Source organism: Schistocerca serialis, chromosome 8, assembly GCF_023864345.2.
Source record: "Schistocerca serialis cubense isolate TAMUIC-IGC-003099 chromosome 8, iqSchSeri2.2, whole genome shotgun sequence".
NCBI classification, from domain to species: Eukaryota; Metazoa; Arthropoda; class Insecta; order Orthoptera; family Acrididae; genus Schistocerca; species Schistocerca serialis.
In genome coordinates this window covers 322560058-322566001 of record NC_064645.1, presented here as the reverse complement: position 1 = coordinate 322566001, position 5944 = coordinate 322560058, and the positions used below count along the sequence as shown (strand labels likewise).

General features: G+C 44.1%; 1 non-coding gene across 1 annotated transcript; it reads right to left on the bottom strand.

The window, feature by feature from the left end:
• Window positions 1-1494: 1494 nt before the first annotated feature.
• Window positions 1495-1569, bottom strand: Trnat-ugu (transfer RNA threonine (anticodon UGU)). The gene has a single exon. It is a non-coding gene; the product is annotated as a tRNA-Thr (tRNA).
• Between the last annotated feature and the right edge of the window lie 4375 nt (window positions 1570-5944).

Genomic DNA, 5944 nt, shown 5'->3' with positions numbered 1-5944 from the left:
GTACTGGTGTGCAAATTCTGGCCTTCATCGCCGATGAACAGCAGTCAGCGCGCGTGCTTGAACAAGGCACCTGCTGCGGTGGCCCATATGCAGCAATGTTCGCTTAGCGGTCGTTGAGGAGACGCTGTTGGTTGCTCCTTGGGAGGTCACATGCTCAGAAGTTGCACGTCTATTCTCCCATCTCTGCAGACGTTGTTCACCCGTTTCATCTAAGTCCCGTGCTGCACCACAATTTCTTCACCACCAGTTTTGGATAGCGCCATGCGTGGCGTACTTTATCCACGGCGGCATGTGAACACCTTACAAACTTAGCTGTTTCGGAAATGCTGCCACCCTTGGCCCGAAAGCCAATGATCTTGCCCTTTTGGACCTTAGTTATATCGCTCCGTTCCCGCATTAAGAGGACGACTGCATCACTTTCTGCATCCACCTAACAAGCTGTGTATACTACCCCACTGATAGTATTGCCAGCTGTGAGTGGTACTACACGTTGACGTCGAGTATAGGTGATAGTCACGTTAATGTGACGACGGCGAAGTGCTGGACCGCCAAACTAATCATGTTGAACAGTGTTCCTGAGTGCATACATACCCTCATACAGTGATAGGTGATCACGTAATGCACTCGAGAACATCGTCGAACGTGATCGTTTTGGTGGTCTAAGCTTTATGGTGTTGGGACCTATAATGTTGCATGGACGTACTGACCTCCAGATCTTTCGATACAGCACACTCACTGGTCAACATTATCGTGACAGTGTACTCTTTCCCCATGCGCGTTTTTTCTGGGGTGTATTCTGCCCTGACTTCAATTTTTATGGGTGGCAAAGCGCATCCAAAGCGAACTGCGCAGGTGGAGGTGATCTTGCAACGAGAGGATATTCGGCAAATGCCCGCTCCCCCAACTTAACCCCTACCAAACACGTGTGCGATGCGTTGGGGTTTGGTTGGGGTTGGGTTGTTTGGGAGAAGAGACCAAACAGCGAGGTCATCGGTCTCATAGGATTAGGGAAGGACGGAGAAGGAAGTCGGACGTGTCCTTTCAAAGGAATCATCCCGGCATTTACCTGGAGCGATTTAGGGAAATCACGGTAAACCTAACGCAGGATGGCCGGACGCGGGATTGAACCGTCGTCCTCCCGAATGCGAGTCCAGTGTCCTAACCACTGTGCCACCTCGCTCGGTTGATGCATTGGGGAAACGTATTGCAGCATATCCTAATGCACTGCAGTTGCCAATCACGCTTATGGAGGTATGGAAGACACACCAAAAGAAACCCTTACCAACCTTGTCCCCAGCATGAGAGTACGTTGCATAATATCCATAGCTGTCTGTAGTGATCACAAACTCTATGAAGAATCGTATCCAACATTTCCTAATGTCCAGGGGACCATCATAAATAGCGGTTTCACTGTAATGATTCATTAGAATTATATTAATACCGTCAGCTGCTTACGGGCGTTGATATGCATCAACGGGGACAGGTGAAAACGTGTGCCCCGACCGGGACTCGAACTCGGGATCTCCTGCTTACATGGCAGACGCTCTATCCATCTGAGCCACCGAGGGCACAGAGGATAGTGCGACTGCAGGGACTATCTCGGGCACGCCTCCAGCGAGACTCACATTCTCACCTTGTATGTCCACACACTACATTCATAGTGTCCCACCTCAACACACTCCTTACTCGTGGAAGACATTCTTACCAAGTCCCGTTAGAGTTCGGGGAGTATGTGTGCATCCGAACAGAAAAAGAAGGTCATGGCCGGTATTGCCAGAACTATATACTTATATGGATTGGTGTCTATTCTTTCGGACATGTCCGAATGTAGTGTGTGGACATAGAAGGTGAGAATGTGAGTCTCGCGGGAGGCGTGCGCGAGATAGTCCCTCAGTCGCACTGTCCTCTGTGCCCTCGGTGGCTCAGATGCATAGAGCGAGTGCCATGTAAGCAGGAGATCCCGGGTTCCAGTCCCGGTCAGGGCACACGTTTTCACTTGTCCCCGTTGATATATATCAACGTTCGTAAGCAGCTGACGGTATTAATATAATTCTAATATCGTTCTAAACGTCTGTAGGTCATAAACGGTGTCTTTTCTTTCGGACATGTCCGAAAGAACAGACTCCATATCTATATAAGTATCACTGTAATGATTGTCTTTGACTGAAGTGTCATATCTGGTCCACTCATTGTGTACTTCTTTCAGTTATCTTCTGGGCTATACGTAGCAGTTCTGACTACCGTGTTATGTTACTTGGCAGTAACATATCATGCGAAAATTACTTTCGTCCTCTAATTTTGCACACCAGTGTAGGAGATGATTAGGTGTCTGGACTGCTCCGCAGCTGCACAGAACGTTCTCCTCATACCTTCCTGAGACCACATTTGTACTGCATCTGTAGACTTCTGTTCTTAATTTATTAATAGTTTTCCAAGTTGTGTAGGGTAGGTGCTACCCTCAGTTAATTTCTTCTCCTGGAGAGAACCGTTCTTGTTTGTCACTTACTTGGCGCAAGAAAACATGTCTAACACCTGGCTTGACGTTTAATGTTACGGTTCACTGTAAAAAACTTTTCCTGGACTTAAGCGACGTGCTGCAGGTGTATAATGGTGCATCAAGTGTTTTAGGTTTTCAGTCTGCTTCTCCCGTCCCATTTCTCCCGACTCTCTGCGTCTGATGGGTATTGGTGCAATACCGGCCACGGGATGGAGCTTTGACACCGTGTTCGATTAAGACACTCAGTAACTAAGCGTACTGGCTCCTTTAAGGCAAGGTCTACAAGCCTAGACCCCCCCCCCCTCCTCAAACTGGAGTTCCATATCCTCCCACCACAGAGAAACAGTCTCACCATAGCTGACCGGAAACCTTATCAGTTTTCTCAATATGTTGCTTATGATGCAAGTTTTTCCTTTCAAATTCGTGCAGTATGTTCTGACAAAAGTTCCATGTATTTTGAAGTATCACATTGCTAAATTTCCGATCCTCTCTGGTTAATATTCAGTTTACTTTTAGCGTCTCTGTTTCTTAATTGGAAAACGCATACTTGATTCTTTCCTGGACTGGGCTTGAGAGGGCACCCAACCTTTCAAATGTGTTGCTTGTTTTGAATTCAGCTTCCTCACTGGTCTTCCCTCCGGCTGCCACAGCTGTGTCATCTGCGTAGATAAATCGCCTTGCATCTCTAACATCTGACTGATCATCAGTATACATGTTGTAGAGAATCGGGTACAGCACACTGTCTTGAGGTAATCCGTTCTTCTGGGTTCTCTGACGACTCTTCTTACCTTGCAGCGTTACATAGAATCTTGTACTCTGGAGCACTGCTTTGATTACATTTGTCAGCCTGAAATACCTTGTAATTTCGTGTAGGTTTTGGATAAGCCTTTTGCGATTCACTGTGCCTTGCAGTATTGAGATCTGTAAAAGCTGCACCAGTGATTAGTTTTTTTTTTTTTTTTTTTTTTTTTACATACATCGTGAATGTGTTGGGTAAGGTTAGGGAGCTGGCTAAGGCATGAGTTACCTGGTCAAAGATCAGCTTGCCCTGAGATGATGCTTTAATCCACACTTGACGAAATGCTAGCCAGTATCATTGTCAGTACCACAGTCTGAAAGACTTTATACAGGAGACACAAAAGCGCGATGGGGCGAAAATTCTTTGGATTTTAGGGTTCTTACCCCAGCTTCAGAATAGCTACGAAACGTGTTTTTCTCCAAAGCTTAGATATAAGGGGGGTTCAACACATTCATTTATTAACTCAACCAACTACTTTATAGTCTCTGGTCCGAAATTTTTCAGCTGCTTTCTTCCCATGTCATCTGGCCTGCAGCACTGTTGCTATTCCTTGGTTTTGTGGTACTTACCAACTCTGTTGTTGTAAAGCCGGCCGGGGTGGCCGAGCGGTTCTAGGCGCTACAGTCTGGCACCGCGAAACCGCTACGGTCGCAGGTTAGAATCCTGCCTCGGACATGGATGTGTGTGACGTCCTTAGGTTAGTTAGGTTTCAGTAGTTCTCCGTTCTATGGGACTGATGACATCAGCAGTTAAGTCCCATAGTGTTCAGAGCCATTTGAACCATTCTGCTGTTGTAAAGGCCAAGCTCAGAAACTTATTTTCCTCAATGTATCGCAATAATTCTCAGTTTGTGATTTTTTTCTCTGTTTTACCGATCTTGATATATGGTAGGCCATTTCATTTGGTGTTAATAAGAGGAATTCCTCTGGTGGCTTTTTAGGGTCATTGCTTAGATTTTTAATTAATTTAAGTGCCCTTATACTGTTTTGACTCAGCTGAAAAACTTCACCAGTTTTCCTTACTGCTTTCTGCGATAAATGTCATCAGCTTGTAATGTCCCCGCAGAAAATACCCTCTACCACGTACCAATTAATCATTTTCAATCAAACCATCCACATTCATTCACTTTGGAAAAGTTATCTGATCTGATTTTCTCGTAACATATGCGGCGACAGCTCGACGACGCCAAAGTACTTTCTAGTGCGTTTATTCTTTGAAATAACAGAGATGCATATATGCATTCTCCATGGTTGTTAGAGTGGTAACTAGGACAGCTTCTGTAGTATCTGTTTAGGGATTGACGTGTTTCTGAGAGATACATATTCTGCTTTTCTTCTCGCTAAAGCGAGCCAATTAACATTTGTGCCGCTAGCGGTTTGTTTGAAGAGAAAGAGACTGTAAAAGGAAAATAATTAAGACGTGGAATCACCGGAGATCTGGATATGTAATGGAGATGGATTTAATACACAATTTCCTTCATAAATAACGTTTGTGACTTTCTTGTCCTGGAGTGAATGAACGAATAAGTTTTTTCTGAATCATTTGATGATCACGTTGGCCCTGTAATTAGTGGGGAAGTTTCAGCTGTGTCAAAGAGAGCCTGCAATCACTGAGTCTGTGTTAAATCGTCCAAAAAGGCTTCGTACACATCTGGAATTCGCAATCTTTCGTAAAAGGAACAAATTGTCCGCACGATTGATTCTCCCGACTGACTGCAGTGTTTAACAGTAATAATAAATTTAAAGATCTTTTACAGCAAGCCAGCCGCTGATTACCAAGACGATGGACTCCACCAAAGATTCTATTTGGCTGATTTCACGTAATGAAATATTTTATTAAAAACTGTACATTGATAAAGGAGAGAAAGAGAGAGAGTGAATGAAAATAGAGATAATACTAATAATCCTCCATTAGTCTAACTTTTCGCCTGTCTTATCACGGATCAGCCAAGAAATGGGAGGCCCTTACTCTACTGTATAGATTTATGTGTGAAGGTGAAGGTATCTTAAAGGCAACAGATACACGTCTATACAGACAAGACATTACACAGAGTTAGCGGCTAGCTGCATTCATCATCTATTCTTAGATAAAAAGACGGCAACTTATCCGAACATTAAAAAATGTTAAAAGCTCTTCACCAAACTTAATGGTGTCTTCAGCTAGTGGGTCTCTTTCATGTTTATCTAGGTAGATCTTAAGTATGTTAACTGAGTCTTGGTTGCCAGACATGGATTGTGTCCTAAACCAACGAGATATGTTTTCGAGACATATTTTTTACTAGGGTACGAAATCCTCATACGATTTTGGAGGTTTTTTGAATTTTGCAACTTTATTGTTCAGTTCCTTTGAGAAACGATAATTCGAACTATTGCACACGTTACGGGATTAAGCACTTTGGGAACAGGTTCCTCAGTTTTTTGTATAAAACATTGAGCTGCTGGTAAATTGACGAAAACATTGTCCGGTTTATAGTTCAAAAATGTTCAAATGTGTGTGGAATCTTATGGGATTTAACTGCAAAGGTCATCTGTCGCTAAGCTTACACACTACTTAACCTAAATTATCCTAAGGACAAACACACACACCATGCCGGAGGGAGGACTCGAACCTCCGCCGGGACCGGTTTATAGTCCTTACGCCAACTTCCA